Raw genomic sequence first — 22,681 nt, 5'->3', positions numbered from 1 at the left:
ATGTTCTGGAAAATTCTAAAAAACTATAGCTTTGAATACTGCTTGAGCCCCCTTCCCTCTTGTCAATTAGGCATATTTTAGAACTTTTTGCTCCTTCATTTTGATTTAACTTTTTAAATGCTTTGCATCTCTTTGCTTCTATTCAGCTATACCTTCCAGCTCACAAATTTTTTTTCTTTATATTAAGTTCAATTTGTTTCTTGTTCAAATATGCTTTTATATTTTTATAATATTTACCTTTATGATAATTTCAGTCTCCTATTTTCTTTCTTAGATTTTTATTACAGAAAAATATTTTATATTCAATATCAGATTTACTTTTTGAAGACTTTACCTGATTACATTGTGCAGAAATTTTAATGATTCTCACTTATGGTATCTTATTTTCTTGTGCCTTTTGTACATATTTCTTAATAGTTTATTTGTAAGGATGTCTTGGAGGTCTATATGAAAGATGCATTCTGTTACAGAAAACTGTCCTGTTTCTGCCACTGGGCTAGAATTTTTACCTAAGTCCTTGTGCCTCTGTGCATGCATTGTGTGTGTGTGTGTGTGTGTGTGTGTGTGTGTGCGCGCGCATGTGCGAGCACACGCATGCACTCATGTTCTGGACACCAATATAGTATGAATATGAATTTTGACCGACATAATCATGTTATAACTGGTTTTTAGTTAGGACTTTTAGTAGAAAATATCCCTTTTCCATCCTGTGCAGTTTCCAGAGATGCAGTTTTACTTGTCTTCTTTTTGCAAGGATTTTGGGCCAACAGTGGGCTTTTTACTGAGATGTGTTTACTTGTGTTTTATGTTACATTGAATATGTGGCCCTCAGAAGGATTGGTTCTATGTAGGAGTGTCTCATATTAGATTTCCCACTCTGGGTGACCCCTAGACTTTGCTTTCCCCATTCTCTCAAAGATCAAGAAAGCAAAAGCCAAATTTACTTAGAGCAGCAAATGTTCTCAAGACAAAGACAGATTCAGGGTTACTTAACTCTCTTTGTTCCTTTCTTCTGAATTTTACTTATTAATTTGCTGCTTGTAAATATTTTTCAAAACAAATATAGATATAAAACAATTTAGTTGTTTTCAGCAGAAGGGTCATTCATGGTAACTAGTACTCAAGAAATATTTGGTGGATCAATGAACAAATGATTTTTAAGGCCCTCCTGTGTTTATTGATGGTTCATTCAAACTCTCACAGAGAATAGTAGAGAATAAATCCTTTTCCCAGTGGGTATTTTTGTGTATCAATCAGTTCAGTTCAGTTCAGTCATGTCCGACTCTTTGCAACCAGGACTGCAGCACACCAGGCTTCCCTGTCCATCTCCAACTCCAGGAGCCTGCTCAAACTCATGTCCATCGAGTCAGTAACGCCATCCAATCATCTCATCCTTGGTCGTCCCCTTCTCCTCCTGCCTTCAATCTCTCCCAGCATCAGGGTCTTTTCAGATGAGTCAGTTCTTCGCATCGGGTGGCCAAAGTATTGGAGTTTCAGCTTCAGTATCAGTCCTTCCAATGAATATTCAGGACTGATTTACTTTAAAACTGACTGGTTTGTTCTCCTTGCAGTCCAAGGGACTCTCACGAGTCTTCTCCAACACCACAGTTCAAAAGCATCAATTCTTTGGCACTCAGCTTTCTTTACGGTCCAGCTCTCACATCCATACATGACTACTGGAAAAACCATAGTTTTGACTAGATGGACCTTTGTGGGCAAAATAATGTCTCTGGGTTTTAATATGCTGTCTAGGTTGGTCATAGCTTTTCTCTCTTCCATAAAGAAATACAGAACAGGAATTATTAAGGAAAGAGGAACCCTATTTCCTACCTAAAATCTGGTTTAAAAAAAATGAAACAGAAAAAATAAGAAACAAGAAGAAAAGAGAAAGAGAAAAAGTGATAGGATGATGAGCAAACAGCTCAGAGGTGAAACTGAAGTATCAGACTCTGTAGTTGGTGTTTACTCACTCATGAGTACCTTTTACGTATTTCTCCCATATCTGAAACTATTGCCAATTACTCTACAGATATTCTTGCATATCTACTCCTATGAATATATTTGGCTTTTGAGAGTTTCCCAGCCTCTCACTAATCTCATCCAGAGTCACTACTCTTAACAGGCTAGAAGAGGAACCCAGTGGTTTACTGGAAAAAAAAAATTTCAAATTGAATATAGTTTGCACAGTGGAGAAAAAGACATCCTCTTGGTTCTTCAGAATCCATTCCAGGTACTAACCACTTGTCTTTCAATTCTGTTCCCTCTTTTGTTTAGCTTTTGAAAAGAAATATGTTTATCCCTCTACTCCATAATTTGGGTAGTCTGAATCAGTGAAATTATGCCTTTTCCCAGAGCTACATTTTCAGAAACATGAATGTAGATAGTCTGGTTCTCCCATGAGCCATAATGCTTTAGAAGCACATTGTTATCTCCCAAGATGAAATACGTGACATCCTGTAATGGGACCGAAGTATCAGGACCTTTGACTCTTTTCAAGGCGAGCACCATCTACTCACTCATTCCTTCCCTTCAGGCCATCATCTTACCCTCTCCCTAGGACTAGGGACACTAATGTACACACTACTCCCAAAGATCAGAACTTGGCTAGTTTTTCATCTACGCATGTTTCCTGAAATGAGGGAATATCTTAAAAGAGCAGAAATGGTAAGATTTCTTGGGACAAGGAATGGCTTGTTAATGGCTGCCATTAACAAGCAGAGCACAGAGGCAAGTGGATGGAATATGACCTCCTTGCTTAATGGGAGCTGGTAACCGACATTCTGTCCACATGAGAAAAGAGAATGTTAAATGGTTGTCTAGAATATGGACCATTTCCCACACTGAGTGGTAAGAAAGGCCGAAGCACCTCCGTCATGTTTCTGCTTAGGAAACTTTCTTGTTTATGCATTCCCATGTACACTCACTATAGCATGGATTTTGTGAGTAGGGGCATCGTCCTCATTTGCAGAAAGGAGTTTTCTTGGGCAGCCAGTGTGGGTTCTCTCTTCACTGGACTTCCTCCTGACATCACACTTCAATCAAAAACTTTTTGTACAAAATGTCACTTTCAAAGTTGCAATTTGGGGGGGAAACAAGTATCTTTATAAAAAATTCATGGCCACAATGATCTGATAATGCAGTGTTCTGATACCAGCAGATGTTGTGTCTAACATGTTCCCTGAAGCTGTACTCTGTTCCTTCATATCTTTCATTTCCAGTTGCTATCTGCTGACTGTGGGATGTCATGTACTTACCCTATAGCTATGCGCGGCAATTCGCATCTAACACCACCGCGCGTAATGAGCTTCACAAGATGCTTGTCGCAATAACTCCGTACTTCCCTAACCATATGGAACACAACACTCTAAAGCCCATAGACACTTTTTTTTATTACAGTTCAGATCCTTAAAACATAATCTGTGTGATGTCTAGTGAATGTACGTGAAGAGCTGCTGAAAACAAAGTTAACACTTGTTCACATCATCTGTTACAAATGTCCAATTTGGGACAATAAATTTCCTCGGAACCTGTTCTTTTGCTGACTCGGTTGCTTTATCTTTTTTTCCTCTTTCTCTCACGTCGTTTTTTTTATGAACTATGCATATGTATTAAATGGGATTTGTTGTCCCTAGATACCAATTTGCATAAAGTACAAGCCATCATTGGTTGGAGAGAAGCAAATTACTTCTCCGGCAAGATCACACTTTTTTTTTTTTTTTTTTTTAATTTTAACAAACCACAGGCAGAGGCTGTTAACAGCACTTAGCCAGATATGCAAAGTATCACTTTTCTCAAAAGCAGCTTGATCAATGAGGGGGAAGGAAAAAAAAAAGTGAGAGGTGATATTATTCAATTAAGTCCCATAGAAAGCTGACCTGACACCAAAATGCTGTACCTGTTCAGCTACCTACCTGTCCACCTGTCGGTATGCTGAGCCTCAGCATTTCCCCCTGAATACCTTTCAGGTCAGGTATTCAAGTCTTCTGGGGGAAGAAAAATCAAGAGACTTAGCAAAGAAGTGAGACCAACTCAGCAGCTTTTAAAAATAAAGCTAATCTCTCAGTTTATTCTCTACTTCTCAGAAAACTCACTGTTTTATATTTCTTTCTTTTCCCAGTTATTCTTGCCATTCCCTTCTTCATGGCTTAATGATCAGGCAGCATTCTGTCAACAGCTCTGCTTATAACTGCTGACTCAGAACACCTTATAAGCTGCAAGTAGGGCCTGTACCCCTCACCTCTGCCCATCACTAAAAGCTGATTTTCCCTAACAGATGCAGGAACAACTGTGGGATGTGTTGGATGGAGCCCCAGGATCCAGGTCCACACGAGTCCATAGATTTCTCCTTCCCACGGTTCTTGTTGTGTACACCTGTGACAAGTTGGCAATTGCCTGAGTGATATCACAGAGACTTGCAAATTCCAGCTTGTCCCTCTGCTAAGCAGAGCTGTGCTAGTTTTTGCTAAATAAAGAAACAAACAGCTCTCTCAGCCAAGAATCTCAGACAACGTATGGGGGGTGGAAGTTGTGAACCTTAGAAACAGCTGGGAATAAATGACACTCTCCAACTTTTGACAAATTTGCCATAGAAACTTTAGGAGACTGTGGTCTGACTTAGATGCACATTTCAATTAAGTTAAAGTGCCAGGGGCTTTGATATGTGTGATAGAATAATTGCCATTTTTAAGATTATGTTAAAACCATTATAACCAGACTAAATGTAAATTCTCCACAGGTAGCAAATATATTTTCTAACCATGGTAACCACTAAAGGTAAACAAGGGGTCAAATCCTAGAAAGAGGCACTCCATTGTTCCTTACTGAGGAGGATCAAAGAAATGTGTATCATTATATTATCATGTTATTTACCTTCATTGTGTTATCAGGAGGCTAAGAAGAGAAACAAATGAGAAGGCAACTTGGCTAGTGATGTAAAGAACTGACGCTACCACCATCCTATCTCTGGGGAAGATGCAGAAGTAACCAAAACTCATCATTAGGAAGTCAGAACCTCTGAGATTACGAGTGTTTGTGTGCTTGTGTGTGTGTGTCCTCTCATTACTGGGTTTCTAGTGCCCAGAAAGCTAGACTTATGAGGTACTCAGTACCTATTTGTTAAATGAATTAATGAATGTCTCAGTTGTGAGTTAATGAACACATAAAGGAAGCAAGCTGTGTACAAAGAACTATTTATGTTAATAACACTAGAGTAAAAAGATTAATGAAATTCCTGTCATGTGAGATTTATTCCCCTGAATATCCTCAAAGAGAGCCTTTTGAGTACCTAGATTGTTCTAGGAAATAAACTAAGCATTGCTGATTGCAAAATGAATACAGTAGAGTCTGGGAGCTAGCATGTGGATGTAGAAATGGTGTGGGTTTTGGAACAGAAACAAATAAAACAATACCACTTACTAGATCAGTGAACTTGAGAGAGCGACTTAATCTCCCTGAGCTGCAGTTTCTTCTTCCGTGAAATAAGGAAAAATATGCGTGACACAGGGATGTTGTGATGATTCAATGATATTAACCAATAACAAGTCCCTATTATATAGTAAATGCTCACTGAGTGTTGGTTTCCTCTTTTATTTTCCTTCCCCTAAGAACTTATAATCTATTTCTACTCCTCTAGATGAACACATTAAATGTATCCCCAGCAAAAGAAAATCTTGAAAGATTTAGAGAGGAACACAGAACTACTTATTCTGAAAAGAAAAATAAGTGAAAGAAGGATCCTTTTTATTCTCTTGTCTTGTCTCTCTTGCCTGGGCTCATTCTTTCTTACCCTGCCTGTATCGTCTTTATTTTTTCTATTTGATTATTCTGATTCTATTCAATATCCAATATCTAAGCCTTCAGTATTTAGGAAACAGAGTTTCAGAGACCACAAGTGGGCTTTTGCATTTTTTGTTTACCTCAAAAAATTTAAATATTTCTGTTTTACTGTGATCTATCATCTTTTGCAGTATAACAAAGAAGCCCCAAACTAAGTGTTTTGAAATACCAGTTAACTGTTTTTCATATTAATTTTGAGAAACAGTGGTTTCTCGGTGAATTTGATGAATGGCTGCCCTTCTGGTTTTAGCCTAGATCCACTCATATAATTGCATATAGCTGGGAGGTTGGCTGGGTTGAAAATTTAAGGACTGACTAATATGTTGGTCCTGACTATTGTCTAAAGCATCTTTATTCTCTTCCAGTAGGCTTCTTATCCTCCAGTAGGCAAGACTGGTTTCCTCTGTGACATTCTCAAGGCAATGTTCCAATATATTGAACATGGAAGATGCATGCACTCAAAGCTCCAAAACTTGCACAAAGTGATTTCTGCCATATTTTATTGGACAAAGCAAATCAGAAAGCCAACTCAAAGGGATAGAGAAATAGATTCTAACTGTGGATAGGAGGCATGCCAATGTCACCTTGCAAAGAGTTGCATACAGTGGATTTGGAAGTATTTGTGGCCATTAAACAATCAACCTTAGGTGCTCCCCATACCTCGATATTGAGGATTTATGTCCAAATTCTCTTTGAATTGAGCTTTTTCTCTGACTCCCATTTTGAATGACCAGCTTTACAAATCACTGTTTATAAAGATCTCTATAGGCACCAAATCTTTATTTCCAGGTTTAGCATATTTAGAGTCATTAATGTGCTGTTCTAAACAGAGGATTGTCCGATCTCATTTTATACTTTCTCCTTGTTTCTTGATATCTGGAAGTGGCAGGGATGATAGAAAATTATTCTCATATTGTTTTTAAAAAATGCTCCCTTTCAGAAAGCTTACACAAAAAGGAAGAAAGAGATCAGACAAACAACCTAACTATATATCTCAGGAACAAGAAAAAGAAAAAAAACTAAACCTGCAGTTAGCAGAAGAAAGAAAATAATAAATAACAGAACTGAAATTAATAAAAAATGAATAGAAACGATAGAAAAAAATCAACAATATTTAGAGTTATTAAAAATATTAAACAATCCACAAACCCTTAGCTAGATTAACTAAGATAAAAGAAAGAAGATTCAAATAAAACCTGAAATGAAAAGGGAGACATTATGACAGGCATCTCAGAAATAAAAAGGATCATAATGGACTATTATGAATAATTATTTATGAACAAATTGGATAAATAACTAGATGAAATGGATAAATTCCTAGAAACATACAACTTGCCAAGACTAAATGAAAAAGAAATAGAAAATCTCAATAAACCAATCTTAAAAATGAAGATTGAAGTAAAATAATTTCAAAAAGAATTTCCAACAAAGAAATGCTCAGAATCAGATGGCTTTATTGGTGAATTCTAACAAACACTCAAAGAAAAATTAATTCCAATCCTCTTAAACTCTTTCAAAGAATAGGACTAGAAAAAAATACTTTTAAATTAATTTTATAAGACAAGCATTTTACTGATTCCAATGCCAGACAAAGACACTGCAAGAAAAGAATACTATGGGCCAATATATCTGATGAACATGGATGCAAAAATTGTCAATAAAATACTAGCAAACTAATATGCAGATCTAAAACATCTACTACAGCTTCACTAACTACACTAAAGTCTTTGACTGTGTGGATCACAACAAACTCTGGAAAATTCTTCAAGAGATGGGAACATCAGACCACCTTACCTGCCTCCTGACAAATTTGTATTCAGGTCAAGAAGCAACAGTTAGAACCAGACATGGAACAATGGACTGGTTCCAAACTGGGAAAGGAGTATGTCAAGGCTATATATTGTCACCCTGCTTATTTAACATATATGCAGAGTTCCTCACATGAAATGCCAGGCTGAATGAAGCACAAGCTGGAATTGAGATTACCAGGAGAAATATCAACAGCCTCAGATATGCAGATGATACCATTTTAATAACAGAAATCAAACAGGAACTAAAGAGCCTCTTGATAATGGTGAAAAAGGAGAGTAAAAAAACTGGCTTAAAACTCAACATTCAAAAAATGAAGATAATGGCCTCTGGTCCCATTACTTCATGGCAAATAGATGGGCAAAAAGTGGAAACTGTGACAGATTTTATTTTCTTGGGCTCCAAAATCACAGCAGATGCTGACTATAGCTAGGAAACATAAAAAGCTTGCTTCTTTGAAGGAAAGCTATGACCAACATAGACAACATATTAAAAAGCAGAGACGTTACTTTGCTGACAAAGGTTCATATAGTCAAAGCTATAATTTTTCCAGTAGTCATGTATGGATGTGAGAGTTGGACCATAAAGAAGGCTGAGCACTGAAGAACTGATGCTTTTGAACAGTAGTGCTGGAGAAGACTTTCGAGAGTCCCTTGGACTGAAAGAAGATCAAGCCAATCAATCCTAAAGGAAATCTACCCTGAATATTCATTGGAAGGACTGATGCTGAAGCTGAAGCTCCAATACTTTGGCTACCCAATGCAAAGAGCTGACTCACTGGAAAAGATGCTGATGCTGCAAAAGGGTAAGGGCAAGAGGCAGTGGGGGTGGTGCAGAGGATGAAGTGGTTAGATAGCGTCACTGACTCAATGGACATGAGTTTAATCAAACTCAGGGAGATAGTGAAGGACAGGGAAGCCTGACATGCTCCAGTTTATGGGGTCACAAATAGCCGAACACAACTTAGTGCCTGAACAACAACAACAAAGCAATCCCTTTCAAAATTTAAATGGCAATTTCATGGAAATAGAAAAAGCGATTATAAAATTAGTGTGGAACCACAAAAGGTCCCAAACATTCAAAACAATCTTAAGAAAGAAGAATAGAATTGAGGGTATCACACCTTCTTATTTCAAATTATAAACCACAAAGCTACTGTAATCAAAACAGTATGATATTTGTATGGGTACATTTTGTGGTGGTTGTTAGTTGCTAAGTTGTGTTCAACTCTTTCACCACCCCATGGACTGTAGCCTGCCAAGCTCCTCTGTCCATGGGATTTCCCAGGCAAGAATACTGGAGTGAGTTTCCATTTCTTTCTCCCATATAGACCAAAATAGAGAGTCCAGAAATAAACCAAAGCACACATGATCAACTAATTTTCAACAAAGGCATCAGGAATACATAATGGGTAAGGGTAGTCTTTTTAATAAATGATATTGAGAAAACTGGATATCCAGATACAAAGATTGAAATTGGAACCATATTTTACAATACACACAAAAATGGACTCAAACTGTATTAAAGGCAAATGTAAGACTTGAAACTCTAAAACTCCTAGAAAAAAATGTATGGTGAAAATCTCCTAGATACAAGTCTCATGATGATTTCTTGTCTATGACACAAAATGCTGTCTAGAACTTTTGTTTGCAATCAGTGGGAGTGATAGGAATAGTAAGTTTACTCCATTTTGATCAGCACCAAAAGTGCTAGCATGGTTTTAATGAATTAGAAGAATACATAAGTCCTTATCAAGTAGTTCACAGCAGTCTGGGGATTGTATTCTTATGACACACTTCGTTTAAAATATATATATATATATATATATTATGGGTATCAAGAAATTCTTTTTCCAACATGATGCCTGTGTGTGCTGCAATTTAGTGACTATCTCAGTGAAAGGCTTCAAAGATGACTGTGACCTAGCAGGGATTCAGGGAACATATTTTTATTAAAAATAAATATTTATAATTAAAAACATAATTTACTAACATATTAATAAAATATATATACCTTAGAAAACTTATCATTAAAGGAGTCCTTTAAACAATCATGCTTGTGGCTCCATTGTGTCTGACTCTTTGTGACCCCATGGACTGTAGTTGGACAGCCTCCTCTGTCCATGGAATTTTCCAGTCAAGAATACTGGAGTGGGTTTCCATTTCCTTCTCTATGAGATCTTCCTGACCTAGGATCAGACCTGCATCTCTTGCATCTCCTGCATTGGCAGGTGAATTCTTTACCATTGCACTACCTGGGAAGCTCATCCGTTAGGCAATGTGCTCAGTACTCTGTAGTTCAGTCATGTCCAACTTTTTGCGACCCCATGGACTATAGCCCACCAGGCTCCTTCATAGAAATTTCCAGGCAAGCATACTGGAGTGGGTTGCCATTTCCTATTCCATCATGGAGCAATAAGTTAATCTAAAACACAGAATAGACTTTAATCTTCTCAAACAGTTATATGTTATGCAAAATACACTTTGTTAATTTCTAATCATGTCCTGTTAAATCTGCACAATTATTGATCTTAGTTGTGAAAATCCAGAGAGGATGATGTTTGTTTGCTTTGTCAATTTGCATTATCAAGAAGCATTGTAAATTCCTTCTTATTTTGGAAAGTCACCACACTTCTAAAATCTGGCATTCACCCTTGTGGCTTTAAATGTTTATATCATTAGCACTTAAAGAATGTATCTGTCCCTTAGGGAGAGGGTTGTACTATCAAAGATCACAGAATCTGATGAAGAAAATAGAATTCTCAGTTTTCAGTGAGAACCATAGATGTCACACACAAAAAGGATTACTTCTATTGGCTTGAATGACCTGTCCTCTTCCTATAGGCAGATCTATAAAGGAACCACCATAATCAGAAGGTGTTGAACAGGTTGTCAGAACTAGGAAAGTACATTAATTTGAATGTTTAATAGACCACAGTTTTGTATGCTCAAACAAAGACTTTTTCCTACTATCTATTAACTGTGAGAGTTTGGGTGCGTCAGTTTAAACACTGTTTGGATTCTGCTCTTGAATTGGTTAAGAGATTTTTTAAAAAGTGAGATATCAAGTATCTTAATACTCTTTTTTTTAATTTTATTTTATTTTTAAACTTTACATAATTGTATTAGTTTTGCCAAATATCAAAATGAATCCGCCACAGGTATACATCAAACAGTACAAATAGCAGGAGGAGAAGGGGACGACAGAGGATGAGATGGCTGGATGGCATCACCAACTTGATGGACCTGAGTTTGGGTGAACTCCGGGAGTTGGTGCCTTTGAACTGTGGTGTTGGAGAAGACTCTTGAGAGTCCCTTGGACTGCAAGGAGATCCAACCAGTCCATTCTGAAGGAGATCAGCCCTGGGATTTCTTTGGAAGGAATGATGCGAAAGCTGAAACTCCAGTACTTTGGCCACCTCATGCGAGGAGTTGACTCATTGGAAAAGACTCTGATGCTGGGAAGGATTGGGGGCAGGAGGAGAAGGGGACGACAGAGGATGAGATGGCTGGATGGTATCACGGACTCGATGGATGTGAGTTTGACTGAACTCCGGGAGTTGGTGATGGACAGGGAGGCCTGGCGTGCTGCAGTTCATGGGGTCACAAAGAGTCAGACATGACTGAGCGACTGAATTGAACTGAACTGAACTATATGCGGCAGAGAGGTTACATAGGGTATTGACCACAAAAGACCCCTTGACCTTATAAGTCACATTTGAGAAAGCTGTTTGAATGAATAGCAATGCGTAAAACATACCTTTAGATAGTGAGAATGAGGTAGCTGGTCAAGAGCAGCTCACTTTATGAGGGCAGAAAAAAGGAGGAGGAGGTTGTTTCAGTATAACTTTGAGGCAGAAATCTTATTCTTTTCACATAAATTCTTAAGTTTAAAGATTTAGAGAGATAGTGTAAAAATTATTTATTGAGCACGTACTATGTATCTGACACTGTTTTCGGCACTAGAGACACAGTGATGAGAAAATACACAAAGATCTTTGCTTCCTGTGATTTACGCTCTAGTGGGAAGAGACAGGAAATAAAATAAGCAAAGTATGTCATTTGTTAGATACTGATATGTGCTTATAGAGGAGAAATATTCTCAAGGAACATTCAGTCTTTTGAGGAGGAGAAATACCTCTCCTTGTAAAGAAAAAGGTAAAAATGTCAAATGAAACCAAAGAGACTACTCTTCAATGGAGAGAACATTAGGAAAATGAAGTCATTTTGTACAAGAAAGTAGCCCTTCACCTATGCTTTTGTTTGCTCTTTTAGCATGTGTTTGTCAATATTTTGCTGGGCTCCTACCTCTGTCACCGTAGTTATGCAGGAATTAACATTGGAAGACTCACTATTGATGTACAATCTTGGTCCCTTAATTATGGATTGTGATATAATTCAGTTACCAGGGTAGTACATTTTCCAATTACACATTCCATTGTCTTAGCTGTTGTACGTCACTTCCACCTACCTATTAACTAGCGCATTTCACTTCATTATGTGCCCACAGTCATCTTTAGTGACAACCGGCCTATCCTGAATTGTTACAGCAAGCCCTAAGTTCAAGCAGTGAACAATGTTCCAGTTGCATTTTCAAACAGGCTTATGTGTATAATATGATTCAGCAAATCCACATAATAAAATTGATTTCATGCCCCTCTCCATATTTATATATGGTATATTCCTTTTAACCATTGTTTTCAGAGTAAAATCAAATTTTTCATGATGAGTGGGAGACCCTACATTTGTAGCCTCAAAACATAATGGCTCATATAGTTTCAAAAGCTTGCCCAAAGTCACCCAGCATATTAATGTCTTGATCAGAGTCTTGATAGACGAGTTTTCTAGAGTAGTTAGCTATTTCAGAACCATTAAGGTAGTCCTGGAAAGGGTCTGTGAAAAAAGTCCCTGAGAGAGGAAAGAGCGCCAGTAATGGGATTTTTTCCCCCTCTTTTCCTTAACACAGTTCCATAATTAATGCATGTTTCTTTGATTCTACATTTATATTTAACACATTTTAAAAGGTACAAAATGCCTTTTAAAGATGCTTCTTCTTGTTCCCTTGTGATTAGTTGAGTACTGAAGAGCCATGTACAGATTAGAGAGGAACTCACAGGAAGGAGGGGTAGGCTATTGACAGAGACTCCCCTGGAGCAGGAGCCCTGTGAAGGGGAAGTTCATGGACTTGGAAACTCTTGCACCACCTGCTGGTAATTTAGGAAAGCAATTAAATGCCAGACGTGGACTGACGCACTTGCTGTGGCATTTGGGAGCAACCACACTCTTTGGGTATCATTTTATCATAAGAGTCTGGAGGGCTGACAGATGCTGAGCCTGTGCTTAAACTTATGGAAAACTTAGTTTTGGCATCTTACACCCCTGGAAAACTGGCTGGTTTTAAAAAGAACCTTTTCTCCTCTTTCCCTCAATCCACTCTAACAGAACCTCAGCCTGGGGAGGACTTCAGTCTCTTTGGATGCCTCTCTTCACTCTACTCCAACTCTGCCTCCTTGGGCAGGTTCCTAAGTGGCGTCTTTCTTCTCCAGCCCTTGGAGCTCTTTCCCAGAGAATAATGTCTACTTTGTCATTTCTTGAAAGTACCCTGAGACATTTGATACTTGCAGAGACTTAAGAGATCAGGGATTTCTGTGGTCCACAAATCATGGAAGGGGAAGGTCTAGAGAAAGCAAGGATCAGTGCAAGTTAGAAGAGGAGCTTTTCTCCTTGTATCCAGGATACCCTGAGCTGCACCACTCCCGGGCTTAGTGAACATCCAGCCGTCATTGCTCAGATAAGAGCTACCAGAAGCCACTTAGCATGGGATTGCCACTCAGTGCAACTGACCGTTATTCAGTAACTCTGAAACTTAAAGGATCTAGGTGATTTCTGCAGCCATAGTCCTCAAACCTTATAGTACATAAAAACCACCTGGGGAGCTTGTTAAATGGTTAGATACTCAGGCTTTGTCCCAGAGATCCAGATTTTAATAAGTCTGAGTAGGACTCTGGAATTTACACTTCTAACAAGGCCTCCCAATGGTCCTGATGCTCAGACCACAGTTTTAGAAACACTGAGGGCAGCCAGTAGAGTAAGAATTCTCTCATTACTTCCACTTCAAAAAGTATTTCTCCAATTATATCTTCTGTCCTTTTGTCTCATCCTTTTTGTTGTGGCTGTTCTTTTTTTTTTTTTTTTGCAAGAAAAGCAGGATAATTATTAGAAAATTAGGAAATTTGGAAGAATACAAAGAAAAATTAAATAGCATAATTGGAACTGATACCCAGAGAGAAAACTCATGTTAAACTATTAGCCTTGGTTGTGTATTCTTCAGAAATTTTGTATACACGCACATTATGTATATATATATATATATATATATATATATATATATATATATATAAGAAGGGAATGGCAACCCACTCCAATATTCTTGCCGAGAAAATTCCATGGACAGAGGAGCCTAGAGGGCTACAGTCTATGGGTTCCTAAAGAGTTGGATTGGAGGAGGAAATGGCAATCCACTCCAGTATTCTTGCTTGGAGAATCCCATGGACTACAGTATATGGGGTCACAAGAGTTGGACACAACTGAGCGACTAAGCACAGCACATATATATAATTTATAGGTTGTTTTGTTCACTTATCAATACACCATCATACATCAATACATTTGCATATTGGCAGGTCCATACCATCTTCATTATCATTTTAATGGCTATTCCATTAGCCATATGTATGATTATTTAGTCAGTGCTTTAGTGATGAATGTTTAGCTTTTCCCAAAACTTCTACCCTTATAAATAATCTTTTGATGAACATTCCTGTGTATATGCCTATTTGTTCAAATTTTCATTATTACAAATTTCTAGTGGTGGAATTGTCAAGTTAAAGGGCAATAGATTTTAAAGCTTTTGATAAGTTTAAAAATGTCCCCCCAAAAATGTATCTTGATTTTCCCTCTTAGTAACACTTTATACAAGTGAGGAAACATACTCTTGCCAACCCAGATATTATAATTAGAAAACTATTACCCATATGTTCTGATATAAAAATATTTTCTTTTTTAATTGTGCATTTATTTGGCTCATAGAGAAGATGAACTTTTTTTAACTATATGCTTGCCATTTGAATTTTCTATTTTAGGAATTGCTTATGCCCACTGTATTCTTGCAACGTTTGTCTTATTCTTATTAACTAAGAAGAACTGTTCACATATTAAGTGTATTAACTCTTTATGGCTATGTATTTCAAATACATTTCTTGAAATATTATGTTTATGATTTTTAATGATCAATAATTTGATTTGTTATTATACAGATATTGACTTTTATGAGGTAAAAAAATATATTTTATTTTGGAATTTGTCTTCAACTTCACATGTAGAAAGACTTCGACTTCAAAATTAAATTAATACTGACTTAAATTTTCTTCCAGTATATTTATAGCTTATTTAATACATAGATCTTTAATCCGTCTTAGATCTAAAGGTTAATTTTATTTTCCAAATTGTCAGTCTGTTGTCCTAACAGCTGTCAATCCTCTCATTTTTATGAGAGAAAAGTTCTGAACAGCAGTCTGAATATACACATGCATGATCTGGGAGAAACAGAACAAAATCTCTCTTTAGATGGTGCTTCCTTACACGAGTTCATGGAAAACTTTCTCTTGCAACTGATTTTGAGATTTGCTAAGGTATATGACTTCCAGAAGAAGCTACCAGCCATCCCTTCCCACTATCTGCAGGTCAGTAGGTTTCCAAAGGCTGTTGTATCTCAGATCAATCGACACGCAAAGGAGAAGATAACAAAAGCAACCCAGTATGGTTTAATGCCAAGATTTCGTTTGTGGACTTCAATACCCTTCCATTCCCTCCCAGTATTTTCCACACTCCTCAACTGCAACATGAGAGTGAAGTGAGCACAGTGTGAGAGCAGATGTGCGTTTTGACCCTGGCTTTGTCACAGTGTGACCACTCATCTCTCTGAATCCTTTGTAAAATGGGTAGGTGTGTGCGTGAGTCTGCTTGGGCTGCCATAACAAGATATCATAGACTGGGTGGCTTAAACAACAGAAGTGTATCTTCCCACAGTTCTGGAGAATAGAAGTTCAAGATCAAGGTACCAACAGAGTTGGTTTCTGCTGAGGTCTGCCTTCCTGGCTTGCAGAAAGCCAGCTTCTTGTTATATCCTCCTTGGGCATTTCCCCTGAGATTGTGCCCAGAATGATCTCTGGTGTCTCTTCCTCTTCTTAAGATACTCACACCCAGTATTTCATTTGTCACTTAGTCAAGAGGCTAGGAGAATCTTGTTCTAGACATGCTGACACTGAGGTGCACACAGATGTTAGGCCACTTGCTAAAGCCCACACAGAAGCTGAGCTGTGGAACAAGGCCTAGAATAATGTACAGGATTCCTGGAATTCCAGCAAAGGCTCCTGTCCTCTTGGATTGGATTTCTACCCTTATGGCCTCGTTAACCTTATCTTCCTCCTTAAAAGCCTTATCTCTGAAGACAGTCACATTGGAGTTAAGGCTTCAGTTTATAAATTTGGGGGAGGTTATGATTCAGCCCATAACAGTATAGATAACTAGATCTCAGATAGATGTAAACATTTTGAAAACACTTTTCAAATAAGTGTCAGAGGCTTCAGGAGAAAGAGTCTAAAACACAAATTGAATTTCCATTGAAAACAGTCTGTTTTTAGTATGTCAAATATGGCCAGGGCTGTGCTAGAAGCCATCAAGTGTTCAAAAGAAGTGTACAGCACAGTCCCGACCCTTCAACCGCTTAGTCTCTCAGTGTGGGAGGTGACACCAACTTTGAAACAATGAGAGAATAGCACAAAGCCCACTCTGATGAAGGGTAAGATGAGGATTCAAACAATACACCTGCAAGACACAAGCTGCATCTTTAGGGTTCAAATACTGAAAGTGTGATGAGACTTTGGCCCTGCCCTCAGGACTTCCTACATTCAGAGGCAAAGCAGAAAGATGCATCACATTTCCTCTGAGAAAGTGCCCTTGTTTTGAGTGTTGGCTTTTTCTATTTGGAGGCTGGTAGCCCCTGACCTGAGCTGATGGAATCAAGCTTCAGTCAATGCCCAGACAGAGAGGTCCGGCAGAGTACCACCCAGCACACTTGGCACAGCATCTCAGGGAAGGTTTTCTCTGTAGATTTCAGGAGTCATTGGTATTTGGACCAATAAAAGAAATAGCATCAGGCCTTTCTTTTCAGCAGATCAATGTTATTTTAGAAAATATCAGTATGTACCAAGAGGGCAGTTTCCTGGTTGTCTGAATCAGTCAGTCTAACCCGGCCTCTCATTTTTAGAGAAGGAAGAAGTGAATTTATGGAGACAAGTGTCAGCCTCTTTAAACACAAGCAGTGGCATTAGTAATCTAAAAGCAGATAATTCCAAACTTGGAACTGGTGAGTAACCAGGAAAATATAGCAGGGACGGGAGTGGGGCTCACCAGGGCTGCAGGTGCTGTGAATGAGGAGGGCTCCCCACCAAGGCGAACAGAGTAAATCTCTCCCCTTCCCCTCATGACATCCCTTTCCTTCTTTCTGCACCCTCACCCCTTCCTTCAGAAAGCAGGTTGCTCAATGCCTGGTTGTAAGCCCCACAAGTGGAGCTACCTGAAGTGCTTTAACCCACCGCAAGTGTTGTAACCAATCACTCAACAATTCCCACGGCTGCTTTTGTAAGAAGCCTCTCTCTTAAGCCTCTGGTTTAAGAATTTAGAGTAATCATGTAAAAATGATACCCCTGTGCTCCATGATCCGCTGAATCTCGCTAATGCCGGATCCCAGAAGAGGGCTTATTAATGGTGAGATGCAGTGCCTCTCTCTCGGCTCGTGTTTCGCATGGATATCTCTTATGGATTCAGCTGTAAACCTCACTGCTGATAAAGGGAGTGTAATGAACCTCCTTGCTCCAGGAAAATGAAATCTAGGGCTGATGGAGAAGTTACCTGCTGTACCTCCTGGCACTGGGACAGGTGTTCTTTCTGGCTGTGGGAATGAAGGTGCGGGGCCACTTACTCAGACATCTCAGTATTTTCTCTGCCAGGGTGAAAGAGGCTGCATTTAAAGATCACTCTTTGAGACTAGAGAAGTGCTGTAATTTCTTAAATACTTCCATAGCAACTGTTTTTGTCCATTATCTAATGCTACCAAGATGGAGGATGAATCATTTCTGTGTAATTTTAATAAAAATAAAGAAGGCCATGGCATCACCGACTCAATGGACATGAGTTTGAGTAAACTCCAGGAGTTGGTGATGGACAGGGAGGCCTGGCGTGTTGCAGACCATGGAGTCGCAAAGAGTTGGACACAACTGAACGATTGAACTGAACTGAACTGGAATCTCTGGATGCCATGAACTAGATTGTTCTAGAATATTTGGTGGCTCAGGAATTCTATCACTTTGTTCTGACAGTGACCACTTGGCAGCTGTTTTCTGTAATAAATTCTGTGGGTTGCAGGGGTGAGGGGGGGGTGGGACAGTGTAAGATGGAACAGTTGCCCATCTGGGCTCTGTCATTCATAGTTCTTCCCCATCCAAAGTCAACAAGAGAAATGACAGCTTCTATCTTTAGATGAGGAGCACTTTCTAGCACCCAGATGTAAGACTGGTTGGCATACACTATGATAGAGCCATTTTTGAACTAGAATTTCACACTTGAAACAGCTTGACTCTGTACCTACCAAGCTTTGTATGTGTGTGTGTGCTTTGTCACTCAGTTGTGTCTGACTGTTTGCAATCCCATGGACTATAGCCTGCCAGGCACCTCTGTCCATGGGAATTCTCCAGGCAAGAATACTGGAGTGGGTTGCTATGCCATCTTCCAAGGGATCTTCCCAACACGGGATCAATCCCAGGTCTCCCCCATTGCAGGTGGATTCTTTACCATCTGAGCCACCAGGGAAACCTGTATCAAGCTTTATCCTTTCCCAAATACTCACACCCATTTGTCATTTAAACAGTCAATCAAGAGGCTAGGAGAATCCTGTTCTGAAGATACTGACCTTAAGGCACACACAGATATTAGACCACTTGCTAAAGCCCACCCGGAAGTTGAGCCATGGAACAAAGACTAGAATAATGTACAGGATTCCTGGGCTTCCAGCAAAGGATGCTTTCAAACATGCCACGTCTGTTAAACTAAGGGTTCCCTTATAGCTTATGCGTTGAAACCCAAAGAAAAAATTGGCTCCCTGAAGAGATTAATGATTTTAACTAGACAGTTCCCAAGAAAAGCATTTTTCTCTGATTTCATAATAGTGCAGGGTGACAGGTGAAACTTCAATCACTTGTCCCAAGTGCCCAAGCAGACATCCTAGGCTGAAACATCGTTTATGCCTTCTCACAGGAAGTATAGCCCAAGCTGTAGTTACTTTGGGGTACAAAGTTTTACTTCTGGAAATAATACTTCCAGGTAATTGGCCATCCTGGAAGAATATTTCATTATCTCACAAACCATGGTTCGACAACTGCAATCAAATCCTTGGAATAGGTGCCCTGTCCTGTAGTATAAGGAAGACAAACACTGGAGAACTGAAATCTCAGTTCTGAAGGAACAGCCAGGACCCCTAATTTTCAAACCAGAGTCCCTGCTGGTGTGACACCTTCCCTAGAATGACACACACATATATATTTACATAAATATACATACATATACATAAATATATATTACAAAAATACAAAAAATACCTGCAGATAACACTGATTGGCACTTTGCCATTAAAATGACTCTTTCAGTGGGTCCCTTTAAATAACCAACCCTGCCTCACTTGAACAGATACTGCCATTTTAAATTTACTTTTCACTTCCACGCATGTGTGCTAAGTCACTTCAGTCACGTCCAACTCTTTGCGACTGCAGGAACTGTAGCCCACCAGGCTTCTCTGTCCATGGGATTCTCCAGGCAAGAATACTAGAGTGGGTTGCCACTTCCTCCTCTATTAATTTTCACTTACTTAACCTTTTGAAAAAAGCACCTCATTTTACTCACTGACTATTGAATAAAGAATTAGTATTATTTTCCTTCCTCCAGCGAACTTCCTTGCACTTTATCGTCAGTAGATTGTAGGCCTTTGTGTTTCTCTGCCAAGATGTCACTGTTGAACAAATCACAGGTCTTAATGCTGCCCAGTTCATGCAGTGATAACTTTTTATTCAGAATTGCTTGAGGTCATCTCAATGGGAGGACTGGGCAGGAATGAGAATTTACCCCCAACTTGAATTAAAATAACTTCCAAGTACTTCCTAGAGCAGGAACAAAGATGAAAGGGACCCCAAATTATGGGAGTGTTTGAAATCACAAGAAAAGGGTGTCCTTTGAAATAGACTCAGCCACATTTGTTTGCCTTTAAGTCAGATCACCTTAACCAAGGACATTGGGTGACAGGAACAAATGGTTAATGATTATGGAAGGAACCTGGCCAATTGGCTTTTCTTCCTTTCTCTTTCTTTTACTCATCTTTTTATACTATTATTTTTTTTTTAACTTTGGCTAGAATGCCCAGTAGGAGTGCAGACTGGAAGATTGGCTGTCTTTTGAACTGGAGACATGACAGGAAACTGGGGAGGCTCCAAATTGCTAACCTGAGGCCGGAGCAAAACTTTTTTTCGTTGAAGGGACTGCGTGTTTTTTTTGTTTTTTTTTTGTTTTTTTTTTTCCTTCCTCCCCTTCATCGAATGGCAACCCAAGTCCTGATGGATTGCAACTGTCTTTGTTCCTGCAGCCAAGCCTTATATCTGGCTCACACTCTGCCATGCTCATAACCTCACACTAGAAAGGAGATTACAAAGAGGGGCAAACACCCTAGAGGGCTCCCCTTTATCAGAACCTTCCCTGTCAGTTGGGCTCCTCATTTCCCGAGCCCTCATGTGATTATTAGTGTACTGACGGAATAAAAATAACCTCATATTCCTACATGAATCATAAATAAAACCCTTTTATTTCATCAAAGACGTTGGCAGGTTTATAGTCCTTGCAATGCAGGCACGATGTGAATGACATACCTTTAATTTTGCTGACAAGCTCATTGGGGTTCGAATGAAAAAAAAAAAGAGTGAAAAGTGGGTGACTTCGGAAATGGTTGTGGGGGAGCTTTTTGGTGAGGATAAATATTTCACCTTGCCACTGTAATCAAGGAACCAACTGATCTTGGTAATGAACTCTTCAATTACAGCACACTTCTGACTCTTCAAAACTGCCTACGCCAACAATACCACAGTGATTATTGTTGGTGTTACAGACAGAAGCAACATGAAGAGCAAGAAAGAAGGGGGAGAGAAGGGAAAGAAAAGAAGTGGTGTGGTGGGAAATGAAAGCCACTAAAAGTTAGCAAAACTGGGTCATTAAATTAGAAAAAGCTGTGGAGCTGGCAATAGAAAAGCATATTTCCCAGCCCCCATTCCTCTCCCTATCCAAACTATCTGCTGATTCCACAAAATGCTCCACTTTTTTTTATTATTAATCTAGGCTTGAGCTCTCAAAATCAGAGACCCCCAACAATGAGAACCTCCATAGTTTGCATACCCATTTGCCTTTGATTTCTCTGAAGTTTGCCATATAATGTTGTGAAGTCCCTTCTTTTAAAAGACGTGAAGAGAAGCATCCATAGCAATGTTCTTGGTGCTGACTTTCCTACAGGTAAATTTCCTGCTTCTTACTTACAATCAAAGAAAGAAGCACTAGACACTGGGTCCCTAAATTATTGACCTCCAATTTTTCCAGAGCCTCAACAAAGCTTTGGAGATCAGAGTTTTAAGTAGTACGGAAACAAGAGGGAGGAAATGGAAGATTTTTAAAGCTGATTACTGGAAAAGGAAGGAGGCTTCACTTTAGGGTAAGTTCTGTTTGGTGAGTCAGTGCAGGAGACTGAGAACTCAACCTTAAAGGATGAGCTTTTACATGGGCTTGCTTTGGGGCTCCCAATTTAGCTTGGGATGTGTTTTACTTCACACTCTAAATTTTCCTCCATTATATGAGAAATTTTAGCAAGAGTAATAGTTGCTGCCACTGATCTGCAGGCTTCTCCCTATGAAAAATAGGTCAAACTTTGCAAGGCATGAGGCTTTCTTTAAGGCAGCTAAACAAGACAGAAGAGCTGAAGGGGACTAAGAAAGGAAGTATGATTTTTCTCTCCTCAACTGAACTACAACCTCATTGAGGACAAGAGCTGTTTTATGCTAATTACATACCTTCCACAGAGCCTAAAATGCTGCATGTCTTGGTTTTCTAGGTAACATAAGACAAAGGACGATGATCACTCAAGTAGCCACTGGAGACCAAGGGACTCATTCTTCTACAAAGCTCTTAGACTCAAACTCACGCATCCAGTCAATCCCCAAGTCCCCAGTTTATTCTGAGGTGACTTGCTACTTCATGGATCCACTGGGGTTAAAATTTTTGTGGTAACACAGAACTTAACCATCTTAACAATTTTTAAGTGTACAGTTCAGTGGTATTAAGTACATTTATAATTTGTACTATCATCACCACCATCCATCTCCAAAATTCTTTTCATCTTGTAAAACTGAAATTCCCTGTCTATTGAATAAAAGCTTCCCATTCCCTCTTCCTGCCAACCACTGGCAACCATCATTCTACTTTCTATGCCTTTGATTTTGGCTACTTTAAGATCTCATTTAAGAGTGGAAACATGCTAATTTGTCATTTTTGTGACTAGCTTATTTCACTTAGCAGGTCTGTAAATATCTTTCATATTGAAGCATATGTCAGAATTCCCTTCCTTTTTTAAGACTGAACAATATTCAATTACATATGCATAAAACATTTTGCTTATCCTTTCTTCCATTGATGGACACTTTGATTGCTTCCACATCTTAGCTATCATTAATGCTGCTATGAACATGTGTGTACAAATATCTATTCAAGACCCTACTTACAATTCTGTGGGGTGCAGACCCAGGAGTGGAATTGCTGGTTCATATGGTAATATTATTTCTAAATTTTTGAGTAACTGCTAAACTTTTTTTTTTCCCACAGCAACTGTACCATTTTAC

The 22,681-nt window shown here is 38.9% G+C and overlaps 1 long non-coding RNA gene across 1 annotated transcript; it reads left to right on the top strand.

Annotated features, from left to right (window-relative positions):
• Positions 1–20,385: 20,385 nt before the first annotated feature.
• On the top strand, positions 20,386–22,449 carry LOC129622412 (uncharacterized). Its single transcript, XR_008699971.1, has 3 exons — positions 20,386–21,305; positions 21,390–21,501; positions 21,898–22,449. It is a non-coding gene; the product is annotated as an uncharacterized LOC129622412 (long non-coding RNA).
• The last annotated feature ends 232 nt before the right edge of the window (positions 22,450–22,681 follow it).

Source organism: Bubalus kerabau, chromosome 11 (assembly GCF_029407905.1).
Source record: "Bubalus kerabau isolate K-KA32 ecotype Philippines breed swamp buffalo chromosome 11, PCC_UOA_SB_1v2, whole genome shotgun sequence".
Taxonomy (NCBI): Eukaryota; Metazoa; Chordata; class Mammalia; order Artiodactyla; family Bovidae; genus Bubalus; species Bubalus kerabau.
The sequence above is the reverse complement of the archived record's forward strand: the minus strand, read 5'-3'. Positions and strand labels throughout refer to the sequence as shown.